This window comes from Pithys albifrons, chromosome 2, assembly GCF_047495875.1.
Source record: "Pithys albifrons albifrons isolate INPA30051 chromosome 2, PitAlb_v1, whole genome shotgun sequence".
NCBI classification, from domain to species: domain Eukaryota; kingdom Metazoa; phylum Chordata; class Aves; order Passeriformes; family Thamnophilidae; genus Pithys; species Pithys albifrons.
The window spans coordinates 46,764,506-46,780,752 of NC_092459.1; positions in this window are offsets into that span (position 1 = coordinate 46,764,506).

Here is a 16,247-nt window from a genome sequence, read left to right on the forward strand (position 1 = left end):
AGCCCACAGTGCCCCAAAACATGACTCTTCTGCTCAAACAGATGTTAAAAAGTACAGTAGCTGCTGCAGCAGGAAATACTGGAGAAGAGACTTGAGGGTGCACTGGGGACACACAACAGGATCCAAACAGGGAACTCATGAGGAGAAATGTGAACACATGCATTTTGAGAAATGTAAAGGAGGATATATGGTTGGGAACATGGGCTGGTGATGCAGCCTCGGCATGACACAGTTGTTGCTGGGTTAGGGTGCTCAATGGAGGGTGACTCACACCAGGGCAGGGACATCCTGGGGTAGTGCAGTCTGTGTGTGAGACATGCACATCAGGGACACCCCTGAGGGTGCAGATTAGGAACAGGCTAGGAAGGTCTTTGACAAAAGTTGAGTCTGCAAAGAGAGCAGGAAGGTATTTGAGTATTTATTTAATAATTTGTTTTCCTGCACTTTTCTCAATATCTGAACAATTGATTAAACAACTCTGTTTATTTATCTCCAATAAAATAAATTACTTGAAATGTCCTGAGTCAGGACTATTTTGCCTGCAACAGTAGTGAATATAGAAGCCTTGTGAATGGAGTACTGAATGAGATATATTTAACCAGAACAACCTTTTTGAGGGCCTTAATCAGTGCAGCCAACTGACCTGTGCATTTCATGAAGGGACTTTCAAGTATTTATCTGCTTCACCAGAGCAAGAAATACCATTAGAAATATCATTAAATATCATTAAGGATGCTTATATTACAAATTCTTCAAGTAAAGCCTGACATTTATTGCATATATGCAGCAGGTAACCAGACGGACTTCCGTGTATGATGGAGGTGTCTCACCTAGTAGATTATTAATAATGCAAAACCCCTGAAACACATTTACAGAAAACAGAACATACCATTCTTGAAATTGACAAAAGCTACCAAGTGAAAACAACATTGTTACCCATCACATTCCTTTATGTACACAACAAAGGTATTCATACCCTGTAAAAGATTTCACCATGCTAATTTACAGAACTTTGAGAGAGGAAATATTGTAATTACTCTCAAGATCAAAGTCCCAAAAGGAGGAATATGTCTCCTTTGTGTCTTTGAAAAATCCCAGAGCGGCCCAAGGCCTTAGAAATATGAAAAATCTCATGTTATGATTCTATATAACAAAGGAAATATGGGTAACTTCAAATGGTAGAATTATTAAATAATAATTTATTCTAAAGAACTCTATTAAAACATGGTTCATTACAGCTCACAAGATCTAAATATGTTCAAAAATATATAGTCCTATACCAGAGAAAATATAACAAAAATATTTTGAGCAGAAAATATTATGTATATTAATTGCCCTAAATATTATTATACAGTGAAATAGCTTATTAAAAAACAAGAGCAGTTTTCTGCACTTAATTTAAAAAAAATTCGAATATTTTATTCCTTTTCAAAACTGCAGATTTGTGTAAAAATTTTGAAAAATTAGAATTATGCACAGTGTGCTTATAAAAATACAAGCCTCTGAATATAAATGTATACTGTGATGGAGTTCCAGTTCCTTTATCTTTGGCAGAGATGATGTGACTGTGTTACGTAAGCAGTCTGAAATTTGGAACAGGAGTTGTTCAGTATGGCAGGGTACAGAAACAGTAGTTTTCTCCTTCTGTTCTCACTGTATCATCTTCTGTTGTCTTCACAAGTTCCTTCCCCAGTCTTTAACATTTGGTTTTGATTCACTGTGATAGACAGTAGGACTGATGAAAGACAAAAGAAAGAATCCAGTGGAAGGCTTATTGCAAATAACATATTGCAAATTAACCAATCTCAAGCTGTTGTGTGTGGGCCACTGGTGGTTTGTCAGTTCCCAGTGGGACATCTGCAAGCAGCCTGTTGAACTCTAGTGCCAAATATCACCAGTTAAACATTTGATAATGCTGCATGTTGGTACAGCAGAAATGTTGACAGTTGACTGATGTTTGCCATCCAAAATGTTTTGGTACCAGTGTTTGAAGTATCTTTGTAAAGGTTAGAAGATGTTGGCAACATATCTATGTATCATCAAATGAATTAGCTGTCTACAATCTGTGCTAGAAACCTATGGCAATCTAGGGGTATCAAGCAATAATTTGTCTGTCACAGTTTGTGCCAGAGAGAGATGCTAATAAAATCTTAGTTGTGCACATGAAGCATCACTTTTGTTAATTTATTTCCCATGTTTTGGATTATGTCATACTAGGAAAAGTCTGAGTCTGCAGGTAGAAGATAAAATTTATTATGTAGGATTTAAGTATGGCATACTGCCAGACTTCAAGTCGTAGGTCTGGTGCAAGGACATGTAATCATGTTCCTTGCTTCTTTGCCATACTAATTAAGGGCATAATCTGCTTATTTTCCTACATGACAAAATTCCAAAGCCAACAGTTCCCATCCTGCATAGTGTTAGTTACTTACAAGACTGCGATCTGGTTCATTCCAAGTTGCTTACAACTAATCTTGTTGTGTTTCTGTGCCTTGATCCTTGTTACTGTCCGATTTTTCCACTGTAAAACTCTTCAACTAAGCATGCCAGAATATTGCAAATCTGATGAAAATGTCTTTATTCTGTAGTACCACAGTATTAAAAGCAGTCTTATTTACTGAAAGATGTTTGAAGGTTTCCACCTCCAAAGTGCAACAGGGAAAGAGCTGCCTGTCTTTCTTGCTAAAAGCATTGCCCTTGGGAACTGTATGGACCTTGTAAAAGTAGAAATGAACCACAACACATGTAATAGTGGATAACTTACTTGAAAAATAGTGGATAACTTACTTAATCAGATTTAGAATGGTGCTTTTCCCAATCCAGTGTCCTCTCCCCAGTGGTAAACAATAAGTAATAGTACCATTTTCATAACTTTTCAATACTTTTTGTCAGTTCTTATGGTAATTTTTGACATTCATGTCTGAACCCCCTGGTACTCTTGATATGCCATTATATCTTTTGAATGGCCTGAACTACCATTAATGATATTATCTATTTCATTCCTTTCAGATCCTAAGGGTCTATATGCTTCTGAGACAGCATCTCTACACAAATTGCTTAGAAGTGGGTAAGATGTCTTAACCTAACTTCAGCTGAGAAGGGTGCATGAGAAATGAAAACACCGTCATACATAGTGTTCCATAAATAGCAAAGACTCATTGAAGTTAAAACGTGAACTAGAGGAGGTAGGGCTGGTGAGATGAAGAGTATTTGCAGGGATGAAGGCTGTATTTCTTGTCTTTTGTGGATAAACATTTGAATCTTTTCTTTTCTTGTTACCTTTCTCATGCCATCTTGGCAGTGGCAAGAAGACCATTGTAATATTCCAATCATTCAGTTTTGTGTGAGCCAGGGTTTTGCTCTGACACCTTGGCTTGCACGTTCAGAATGTAGTATTTCCAGAACTTCTCTCATATAAGTCCTGGCCATGTCTGCTTATCTTTTAGTATGAAATTAGCCAAGACAAGTCAATTCAGTCTGTTATGGCCAGTAAAGTGATCCTTGATAACAGCAACATATCATATAGAAGAAAGTAGATGGCCCTGACTAACAAAGTGTCAATAGCTTCTCTTGGAATTAATGGGAATGGGCTTCGAAGTCACATTCAAAGAGTAGAAATTAATTGTAAGACAGACACATATTATGAACTTATTTATAGGCAGATGGAGCAAGCGATGTCTTGTTATAATTAGTAAAGTGACTGGATATTAGTGAAGACAGAAATCACTGAGCGCTCCAGCATAATGCAGGAAGTCTAGGATGTGGATGGTGGAGTCTTTTCTGCTGTTGAGTACTCATTTATTTCTTAAAAAGGTTACATAGAGAGAGAGAAATGATTTTGCACATTTTAACCACATTCAGACTAATGATAGGTGAATAGTGATCCAATTAAGACAAATACTTCTCTTAAAGGGAAAGCCTGTCCCAAACTCAAATGTCCTTATGTTTTTTCCTTTTGCTCTTCTCCTTGCAAATCTTCTCCAAATCTTCAGAAAGATACTTCTTAATTTGTCAATCCTTTGTGATTTCCCTTATGGCCTCACTGCCTCTGAAAATATCGTGGAGAGTCCTCAAAGCTCCCACAGTTACTTTATGAGGCTGCTCTCTTAGTATAATGATTCCTCCCCTTGACTTTATCTTGGCTCCTTCATTGAAACCTTGGGCACAAGGGACTAGCTGCTCTTCCTGGTCAAGGCAGGAAGAGTTTACTCTAACAACAACAACAAAGAGTAAAGCAAAACAAAAAAAATCCTGCTTGCTTTATTTCAAAGCAGTCACTCTCAACCTGTTTTTGGTACTCAAACTCTGATAAACTGGCATACTTAAGTTATTGTGTTTCTCCACAGTGCAGCATTTCCCCTTGCATTATGCTTTGTCCTAAACTGACTGCTTTCTTCTCTGTGTGGTGTCTTCAGACATTTCCCTTTCTCCTCCAACTTGTTTGTCTAATTTAAGTTGCATATCTCTTTTTTTTAAATTCTTCATTCTCCCTCCAGGGAAGCTTCCCCACCCTTCCTCATCAGTTCTTTGATCATAATAATGGAACACTGGCTAAAGAAACCAAGTTGCATAATAACCCACACTGAACTTTACAACCCCTGCAGAAGTGCCCATAAAACAGCTTTCCAAAACTGAAAAAAGCCACACCCAAAAGCCCAGATCCTGGAAAACTAGCTAGCAACACTCCCAAATCCAGCAGTGCTTAACTTAGCCTTGGATATGAAGTCACGCAGAAGTACGTATTCCATCTCACTGCCAAAATGCTTCCCATGGATCCTGTGCAGTTACCACAAAGAAGAAATTGTCTCAGATCCCTTCAAGTTTATCCTATATAACCCAAGGATACACTAGTGGCCAAAAAGGAGTATGTTGCTACAGCTAAGAGCAAAAATGAAATCTGACAGAGCTAACCAAAGTAATACTAAGAACACTACAGTTTAGCCAGGGCAGCAAAGCACTCTGAGCAGCTTGTTTTTTGGTAAGTCTGATGGGTTTTAAAGCCTCCTCTAAATTCTGAACTTGCCCTAACATGTCCCTTTGTGCTAGATGTAGTGGAGGGATAATGGACTTGCATGAACATTCTTTTCCAACCCTGAATGTCCCATAGGAGGGCATCCCAACACCAGCCAGCTGTCTGCTCAGTCATTCCCTTTTTAAGCATTGCACCAGTTTTAAAATTGCTCTGTGCCAGCAGAGCTTGAAAACCAGCCTTCACTGGCTTGCATAGCAAGCTTAAAGTGCATGCAAAACCTTTCCACTATGATGGGAAGGAGAAATGTTACCCTGTAATATAAACAATTCAGAAAGGCAGGTTCAGAATATTTATGTCTGGATTACTGTATCACACCATATGATCATATCATGCCATATGATCTGATGGGAATTTTTTTCAAATCCTTGATTTCTCTAGTACTGATTTATGTTTGTTTAAGTGGAGGGATCTGTGAATGTGCTCTGTCTTAGATTATTGGGTTTGGATGCTAAAATTACTTCCCTGGAATGGCCCAGTAAGCAAGGAGGAGGAATAAATTTTGATTGCACTCTGCCACCTGTACTTCTGACAGCTTAATTTGTTAATGTCAAGTCTGCAGGCACTAAATGAATGCTCATGAACATCTTGACTATCTGATGAAGGGCACTGGCTAGTATGATGCAATTAGCTGAGCTCATCAATTATGATGGACAGCTGGAGCTCTGAGTTTTTCTGAAAGAGCTTAGTCAAAGGCACCAGAATAATAGAAGTTCTCTAAATGAGAAAGGCAGTAAACTAAGACAGTTAATTAGATTTTTTTTATATTGTTGTTTATTACTTCCCATTTGCCCTTGACATTTAAGTCTCAACCACAAGTGAACATAACAGTACTGCTGATTTCAATGCAATCAAAAACTGTTTTAATTTGCATGATAAGCTGAAAGTATTTGTTTGAAATTAAGTCCTATATAAAGCAAACCTCCCCCAGTTCTCACACAATTTTTCAGGAGTTTCATGTTCTTTCTTACTAGCTAGGAGCTTGAAAGTCACTTTCACATACAGTAAACACTGTTTTTCAGATTTTTTTTGGTTTAATTTTTCGCACATTTTTGTTATTTTCACTCTAGCCAATTGATGGATTCAAAAGAATACCAAAACCATTCTCTTTAACAAGAGGCACAATACCAGCTCACCCAACTTGTCTGCTAGAAATGGGGCTGGCTGAGCAGCAGCTGTCCCCTGTCCCACTGCCAGGAAATGCTGAAAACAACAGCTACACCATTTCAGCTGCTAACTCTCTCCATAGCAAGTTTTGATGGCTAATGAATTGTGTAAGTGCTACTCAGATCTGTTCAGCTCTGAGGAAAAAGAACAGCAATTTTGGGATGTCGGCTGCTTTGAGAGTGACCCAGCACCACAGAAAGCTTCCTTCAGAGGTGTGGATCATGCTCTGTTTGCAGTGACTTTACCTGGTATGCAATAACACAAATCAGCCACACTATGTTTTCCAGTAAAGAATGAAAAAGTTTAGGAGACACCAGTGTCTATCAGCTGGCACAGAGTGTTTTGCTATGACAGCAGCCTGCCACGATGGAGCCAACAGACAGAGCAGTGTGCATGCATGTTGAAAATTGGCTGATTTAGTTGCTTACCCACACGTACAAGCAAATCCTGGTAGCTCCCTAATTGCCAAGCTATTAGCTATGCAGTCAGGCAACTCCAAGATTAAGCAAGTCCCTTCAGTTTTAGACACTTGCTTTCATAGCTGTGAGGAAATCCATGCCGTTTTGTCCACTTTTATTAAGCTATCAGAGATCTGAATGTGTACTCATGCGGACAGGCATTGTGTAAGTCCCCAAACAGATCAGTGCTGCGAGGGAACTGCCCTTAGGTACACATGCTGTGTGGATGGCCAGAGGCAGCTGATTGTTCTCTGGTGTCTTAGGCAGACTTTATCTGTAACAAGAAAAGTCATTTGCCTTTAACATGAATCACAAGCTTTACTTGGTGGCTTTTTCTAGATAGTAGAAAGTTATTAATTTCATTCGGGATGATCACAAAGGTTGTGATGAGTTTTGAAGGCAAATTGGCTGCACATTGCTGAGGGTTTGTTGACAGTGGAAGCTACTGGTTTTGGGGAAAACTGCCCTTATGTCTCCTCAATTGTGTGTTGGAAGTTTAAGCCTCCTGGGAAAATCTCACTGCTAGATATCTGACTTTTGGAGAAACAGTGAAGCGTTAGATACCTTTGAAAATGTTTCCTTGGATTTCCCTAAGCTTTGCACTGAGCTCGAATGATTCTTCTGGGTTTGGCTGAGAATACCTTTTTAAGAAACTGCTCTTCATAATTAAGGTGAAGGATGTAACAAGACCTGGTTTCTGAGCCAAAAGTGTTTATCAACCATAATTAATGGGTCAGCCCTTGTGGGTCTGTAACTGCAGGCTACCCAGCCCGCTGGGATAACAGCCCTATAACCTATGGTGAGCGTGACTGGATGCCACTTGTACTCCAGCTTCAGTGCTTCCCTTCTGCTCACACAGAGCTCTTTGCCATGTGATGTGAGACTGGAGAAATCCAGTCAAGTGATTGTAGCATAGATGGAGTCAGGACCAGAAGACTCACCCACACAGACAAGTGACCTTACCAGTGATTTAATTCTCCATAGTGAGACATAGTCAGATTTTCAGGTTCTATATTTATTTTAAAAGGAACAGCAATGGATGTATCCCATTCTTCCTGATTCAGAGTCTACATTCTATGTCTCCTTATAATCAGCCATTATCCTGGTAACTGATGGGAAATTCAAATGTGGCTTGTGTAGCCAGTATCATTCTGATAACTCCTGATGAAGCTGTGGAATACAAAGCATTTTATATATTTTTTGCTTACCACTAATCTAATACATCCTGTCAAAATTCCTGTTATTGACACAACAGTCAACCCATTAGCACTTTGATACCATTCCCATTGTGATTTCCAAGAAAACCAACACTTTAGTGACTATCACTAGTTTCCATTCTTGCTAGCTGCCAGAAAGTTTTCTTCACTTATCATCTAGGTTTTATTCTTACTTGCAGCTGTAAAAACTGTCTTTAAGCTCATTTTTTTCTGTTTTCCTTAGTTGTCAAGCACAGGTAGAGGTTTAAATTCCTTTCTGTTTCTGTGGCAATCTTTCTTATCTTTCCCTAGCTCCAGACCGTATTGGAGTTCACAAATATTTGAATCAGACAACACTGTCATTTCTTAAATTTTACTTTTGTGACAGGAGTATTCATGGCTGCTGCAGTGGCTGCACTTACTGTATCCATAGCAGCCAACATCACACTTGACTGCTTTGGAAGTGGACTCTGTGTTTTCATGCAAATCCAGTGATTTGCATGAAAGGCCGGATTGTTCATACAGGCCATCAAGTTAAACAAAGGAAATTTCCCTTTTAGGTTGCATTTGCAGAAAGACAAAAAAAATTGCTGTGGGCCTCATACTGTGAGTTCTCAGTTCATGACGGTCCTGAGTGGGTTTTCCAGTGGATCAAATCAAGGTATCTAAGTCTTTCGTTTGCCAGTTTCTGAGACACTGCAGTCCAACTCCTCTCACAGAGCATATGATTTTAACATAGTTTGTCTTACAAAATAACCTTTCCTTTCTGTTTTTTTGGCCTTCTTATTATGTCAGTGGTACCTGCCCTCTCACCTTCTCATGTATCACCATGTGTCTGCTTTGATCTGAGAATATTATTCTGTGCTAAGATGCTCCCTTTCTTTGATGCAGCAAACTCAGAAAATAGTATTTTGAGATTTTAAACTCATGAAGTTTGAACTGTCATTATCTGGTATGAAATGTCCAATTATTTAGGTTACATTTTTAGGCTAGATGCTTTAGGCTGGATTTCACGCTTTTTTGATTTGTGGGTTAGTACTGAAAGTTCAATTCTGAAACCTCTTGCTTGTTGCCCATCTGCTGTTGGTTTAATGGTGAATTTAGGCTACCCTGGTTTGGTTGTGGAAGGCCAAAGTTATTTCTCTAGACAGCAGAAAAAAAGCAGGCAAAGTCCAAACAACAGGCTTTTAAACTTTCATTGCAAATTTGCCACATTGTTTTAAGGGTGCCATCAGGAATAGAAAATTGTGTCATGAAGAAAAGAAGAATCTTCCCATAGACTTCCTTAGACCCTCTTAGAGAACAACTTACAGAACTGTTCCTCTTTTATAGAACTGTGTGTATGGCCAAACTTCGCGAACAAGATTTGAACAGGGCTCTCCCCATGTGGGTGTGCCCTTCCAGCCTGCGCAATGGATTTTTTAGGTGAGGCACAGCGTGCGCAGAACTGGCCCCACCGTTTAAGTCCTGAGGTCCATCTGCCATGGCCGAGCGAGCTTGGCCAGTGACAGGGAAGTCCTTGGGACTGTCCCAGCACCCGGTACTAACCGGGGCTGACCCTGCTGAGCATCTGAGATGTGATGGGATGGGATGGCAGAGAGGCATTGAACTGCCAGGGGACGGTCCCACTGAGACTCGAACTCATGACCTTGTGATCCAGAGTCCGGAGTGCTCACCATTACACCACGGGACCGCCCTTTTATAGAACTACATGGATAATAAAAGTCTCAAAACCTGTTAAAAACAAAAGAAAGTTGCTCTGACAGGTCTTTTCTTGAGTAATTTCTGGACAAACCTACTATATATTTACACAGGTCTGTTGGAAATTTCATGCTGTTTTAGTCCAATAATGCTGTTCAAAATGATGAATGTGATAAGCAGGATACACTGAATGCAGTCATCAAATATGAATTTAGTCAAATTCTTACTGTGTTGCTCTCACTCTTCTACCTAACTGCCTTTGAGCCTCATTTTCAAACTCCCTGAAAATTTATGCTGATCTAAGTCCATGTGTTAGCACTGGCCTTTTTCTGATCCTGTGGTGAGCTGGTTTAGGGAGCTGAAGAGGAAGAGAAGTAACCTTGCAAAGCAAAGAAAATTGTTTTCAGTCATTGTGGCTCCCTGAACTTGGTTGCTAAGAGATCAGCAAGTACCAGTGCTAATGCAAGTTTACTGAACGCTCTAGAAAAAAACCGCTATATTTTAGGAGCAGGGTATCCTAAATCTTACCTGATCCCTGGCTTCTGAATGATAACATAAATCAGGATTCATCAATTTCTTTAAATAACTTGCTTTTCTTTTTCCCAAATGCAGTGTTCATTGTGACTCAGGAAGACACATTTTGATGAAATAAAATGCAGAGCCAATAACTGAACTGACTTAACGGATATCCACATGTAAGAAAATATAATGTTTCAAAATATAATAAGACTTCAGTCTTCTAACCAGTTCAGTCAAGTGTGTTAGTTCATAGTTCTGTCACATTAGCAGGTGAGGTAATGTGGAATCCATAGGAATTCTCTGACTTACTTGAGCCAGGATTTGATGGCAAAGATTTTCTTCTTATGACAGAAAATGAAAGAGGAGAATTACTGTTTCTGCATTTATAGTGGCCACGTGTTGAAATATATAATTATATTTGTTTGTATAAAAGGGAGCTCACAAATGCAGAGAAAAAAGTGGGTTTAAAACAGAAAAGAGGGGATAAGCCTCTAGAATCAAATTGGGAGCTATTGAACATATATATGTTGATCATTGAAACATATAATCCAAGAAAACAATTGATGTTTAGGAGGAAAAGAATGCTTTGAGAAATATTTATTTAATCTTAATAGATCTTAATAAATTTAATTTAATAAATCTTTATTTTTCAGCACACTGCCTTCATATCATAGGCTGTACTGGGATAACTGCAATTGTGACACCTTGAAACACCCAATGTTACTCTTTACCTGCTAAAACAATTGTCTCTATCAGTGAAAGAGTTTACCAGATGGTTTGCTGGGATACAATACAATATAGATGGTAAGGCCCAGAACCTGCATTGCTATATTCATACATTTATTTGAAAAAATAACTGAAAGATTCAAAAACATGTAAGGAGATTACAAGACAACAGACATTGTCTGTTGTGTGACACAGACATCTCAGATATTGTGGCTGATCCCTTTGTCTGATGGAACATTGTCAAGGTCAGGCTATTAGTCGGACATAGCATTGATTGTTTCGGCAGAGGGAAAGCAACCTTTTCAACACAACTATGTCAATTTAAATAGGAGTAATATTTCTCAGCACTTAATCTGGGAAAAGCTCTCAAAGGCCAAAGCTGTAACCTGAAATAAAAGCGGAGGATTCAGAGCATTTTGGCAGTCAGGACTGAAAATCAGGGCACAACTGAACCTCAGCAAACATGTGATCAATTCTACTAAAAACAGCAGAAAGAAAAGAGAAAGATGGTTTTAAACACTGGCTGTACTTGGCAGAGTGTATTGTTCACCCTGGTGTTCACTCTGTATTAATCCACTCCTGAGACTGTGCCAGTATACAGCAGTGTTGTTTTAAAAAGCCTAGTGTTTGACAGCTGTTTTTGTTGTACAGAATCATGGAGAACTGGGATTACATCTTTTGTCCCCACCACCTGAATGCATTCCCTTCCTTTCAGCAGTATTGAAACTTAATGCTCCCAGAAAAGGGAGGAGTGGAAATGAGGAGGAGGAGGAGGAGGAAGTAGAGGAAAATGTCAACTTTTAAAAATGCTATGGCTTTTATTTGGGCTAGAAAGAGACTTCCCATGTCTGAAAGCACAATAGCTCTTTCAAGGCCCAAATTATCCTCATGTGATGACCTTTTGAAACAGTTTTTAAAAGGGATCACATCATTACTTGGAATTTGGTTGCATTTTAAAGTGCAGTGACAGCTTCATTGATAGGATTTTTTCTGTTACTTCTCTCTGGTTCCTGATGAATTCAGAGAATCATTTGGTGAAGGTCTCCTTTTCAATGGCCATCACTAAATATATGTGGGATGCTGAGATATGGGACATGGGCTTCACTGCAGTCAGTGGAACTGCAATGCTTTATAGCAGCAATGACCAGCAGTACCTGACTGGAAACATCTTTCCTACATCTGTCCTGCAAAAGTCATTCCTTCACACTCCCTGGGCCATGGGAAAGACAGAGATTCACAGAGACTACCAGCATGCTAAAATAATCTGGAAGTGATTGCGTTGTAGGTAGTGTAAATATTTTTGACCTGCAAGATGGTGCAATTTCAGATTAGTTTCTATTTACTAAGTGTAGTTTGGCTCTTTCTTGTATCTCACTGTCAAATGTCTCTTACTATTCTTTACAAGATCCCCCTTTCAAACAGTCTAAAGTAAAAAAAGAAAAATGAGGAATGTGAGACAACTCTTTCATTAATTATTTACTTTGCATTGCGAGGGGAGGAAAAGCAACAGAAACGCATAGTAAGTTCTGTAATGTGTTTGTTTGTATGTCCTAATAAAGGATAAAAAAGGAGGGTTTTGTTTTGTTTTGTTTTTTTGGTGGTTTTTTCTTTCCATGTTAGAAGCCAGCCTTTGAATCTTTGGACTCAAATATACTGACTGTAGACATCTTTTGACCAAACATTTGCTAAAATAATGTGTTTCATGCCTGAAGTAAACAGGCAGGTAACAAAAGAAGCTCACATACATACAAAGGTAGCATGTACTCACTGGTTTATTTCCTTGTGTAATGCAGATCTCGTTGCTTTGTCTAACTGTAGCAGCATCAGGAGTTTGGTATAGAAATCTTATGTTAACTCTGGAAGTTAAAAACTCACCCTTTTTAGATTTTACCTAGAATAGCTGCAAGGCTACTAATTAACAGGCAAGTTGTCCTGATTTTGTACTCTGAGTCTGCCTAAAATTTAGAAATGGGATGTATAAGACAAGAGAAGACTTTTATTTGGAGACAGAAGCAGCACAGCATCACCTTTGGAAAAAACTCTTCTGGCACAAATGAAGCCTCCCTTCAGTATCTTTGGCTACAGTCTATTTCCTGCCTGGCCATGAAATATTTGGAGGGTGAATCACTCTCTTAACTAGCATGCTGCTGCCTTTAACACTTTCTTAATTGGAGAAATGCATGAGGATGAACTTTCCACTCTCTCTTGTTCCCCCAAAGATAGTGACAAAGGTATTCTGACTAAATGTGTGTCTCTCCCAGGTTAGCAAGCTTTGAGTAGGCTCTTCCCTTCTCTTTCCTGTGTTGGTAGCTAGGTCTTTGCTTAGTAGGTAGACATTCAGGCACAAGGGATTACATGCACGAAGACTCCATCAGCTTCACACAAAAAAGGAGACTTCAACACTGAGATGTCTTGCTGTCCCCAGAGGAACATCTGCAGCGTATGGGGAAGAGCCATGAAGGAGGTGGGCAGAGCCAAATAGGCAAAGGGTACTTTCCTTTTGCGCATATGATGTGCTCACAGTTAAAGGGGAAATACTTTCTAATAAACTGGAAGCTGCCACTTTGTGGTTTCTCTCATGTTTTGACTCCCACTCTATCTATCTATCTATCTATCTATCTATCTATCTATCTATCTATCTATCTATCTATCTATCTATCTCATTAAAAGATTGTACTGACCTCACAGGGATGCTTGGAAGTAGCTGCTGTGAGGTCCTCAAGGTGCCCAAGCTCATGTGATGTGTTTGTGCTGTGAAGAGTGTTCGCTAATGCAACAGCCATGGTGACTGCCTGGTGCTGGGTTCACATCACTCTGCAGTTACCTGCGTAGTTGCTGCCTCTGAAACACTATGCTACATCCCTGTGACTGATCACCAGAATACCTGCCCTGCATTGCTGCTTAAGGCGTGCAGACAAGCACCACAGCAGACAGCCTGAGAGAACTTTAGCCACAGCACCAATGGCTCAGACCTGGCTGTGAGGCAGCCAGCTGTTAGACACCCTGATCTCTGACACCAAGGGGTGTATGTGCAACTGTGGAACCAAATAGATTCAGTTCCTGAATGCCTCAGAAACTCTCTCTATTTAGTACTTGAAGCTAAATTTAGCACATTATTTTTTTGTAATTAATTTATTACTCTAGAAACTCTCTGAGAAGTACAAACCATGAAGTACAATGATACTACTGCTGAGGAATTGCTCTTACTCTGTACATGCAGCATCCCGAAGCAGTGGAGTTGACTCTGAACTGGTAATGTTATTGTCATAACTGTTCCGGTCTACAGACCAGCAGGGGAATCCAAGACTTAGAGAGAAAAGCTCCAAGAGATACTATAGCTGACTTGTTTGTTCTTCATACTTTCTGCCTTCTTCAATTATTATAAGTCTAGTAAAGGGCTTTGGGAGACTTAACATATTAACATTCTGTTGAGGAAAGCGAGGCTCAATGGTTCACACAATATCAAAGCTGCAGTGAAATGAATATTGTGAAGCATCTCACATGCCTTTCAACTTAAAAATTTGCAGTAATTGGTTAGTGCTGATAATTCAAGTTGCATAGAAGTCAAAAGCTATAAAAAGAGATTGATATTTGATCAGAAAATAGAAATGGAAATAGGGTCTACATTAAGCTGTGAACATTACAAGCTGCTGTTCACTTTCTCCAGGTTTGGAAGCAGATATGAGAGAAGACTCTTATTTTTATTATTTTTGGAGGAAAAAAATCAAAGAGTGTAATGAGAAAGAAAAAGAAAAAAACCAGCATCATCTCCTTGAACTTTCTATCAGCATATGCAACCATTTCACCTGAGAAACAAAAGTTTTGAAACTGAGAAGAAACCTGCTGGAACTGAAGCAAAAGGTTTTGGGAGGCAGGATGGTGATGTGGTTAGTGCATGAACTTGGACTGGTTCAGCTCTTTGTCCTTTCTGATCTTGTGTGGCTTCAGATTAGTTATTTCAGCTGTTTCTTCTGTCCTTTGTAGAGAAATATTTCTTTGATTATTGCAAGTATAGGCAGGTTGAAACGAATCATGCCTTAGGCTGGGAAATCTGTATGGCTCTTACCTTGGGGATAGTAGCATCCTTCCCCCACAAAACTTACAATTCGGTATTATCTTTCTCAGTCTTATTTCCCTTTTGTGTTTAGCAACGCTAGTACATATTCTCACAAGAAGTCCAGTGGCACCGCACATTGGCTTTTCCTGGCTATTCCCAAGCTTGAACAGGTGAGCATATGACCACTTGGGCTGAACCCCAAAACCAAGTATCAGGGTAAGTTATATGTCCCCTACAAGCTGATGACATTTTTCTGTTTTCAAATGTATCACAATTAAATATGCTCATCCAGCTAGCTGTTTACTGATAATAACCTAGTCTGTTCTTGTTTTATTTGATATTGTTCTCTTAAAACTGTGTTACATTACAAATATATGTGGACACACCGACACAGTCCCACTTGCACACATCTGCTACAAAATAGTCTGTTGACATCCTCACCATCTAAAAAGTGTTGGAGATATCAGTACCAAAAAGTGTTAGCTTCTTCATATGGATTTGTTCAGATTCCACTCCCAAAACTCCCAAGATTTTCAGAAGCATGTCCCTTCTGCATGGATGTGATGACTTCTTAGCACAGTGCTAGGAAATCTTTTTACCAATTGTTCTCATGGGCTTCCAACTTCCTCTGTAAAGCAGTGTGATCTACAGAATAAGGCATTTTTCTGGCTTCTCCTGTGATATTGTTTATGATGTAGGGAGAAGGGGAACACATCTTTCAGCTTGACCCTGCTCCCCATATTTGTCACTCAAAACTCCGTCAGCACCAAGCAGTGCTGAGCTCCTTGGGGAAGTGCAAAAATATGGGAATTGAAGCTTACTGATTGGAAAGCAGCTTTGCAGTGAAAGACCTTAAGGTTTTGGTGTACAAGAAGTTGTGCATGAGTCAGCCTTTGTGGCAATGAAAGCCATCTGAACTTTGGGCTACAAAAACTCTAGATTGAGTGAAATAACTTCTAACCCCTTCTCCACTGCTGAACAACACAAGACTGTGTGGAATATTGTATCCAGTTTTGGGTTCCCAATACAAGGAAGATATTGTCAAACTGAAGCACGTCTAGTCAATGAAGATGTTTAGGAGGAATATGTGGCATGAGATTGAGGGAGCAGAGTTTGTTCTGCCAAGGAAAGCAAACTGCTGTCTTCAGCTGCAAAAATCAGGTTATGGAGATGACAGAGCCTGACATATCCTAAACAGATGCACAGCGCTGGCAGTAAGAGGTGGTGCACATCAGCTGCACCAAGGAAAATTCTATAATACACATGAAAAACTTCTTTCAACACAAGGGTGTTTGAGCTTTGGGAAATGTGATCAGAAGTGGTTGAGGAATCTCTATCCTTGGTGATATTGCAAACTCAACTGGGCACAGCCCCTAGCTGTCTGATCTAGCTTT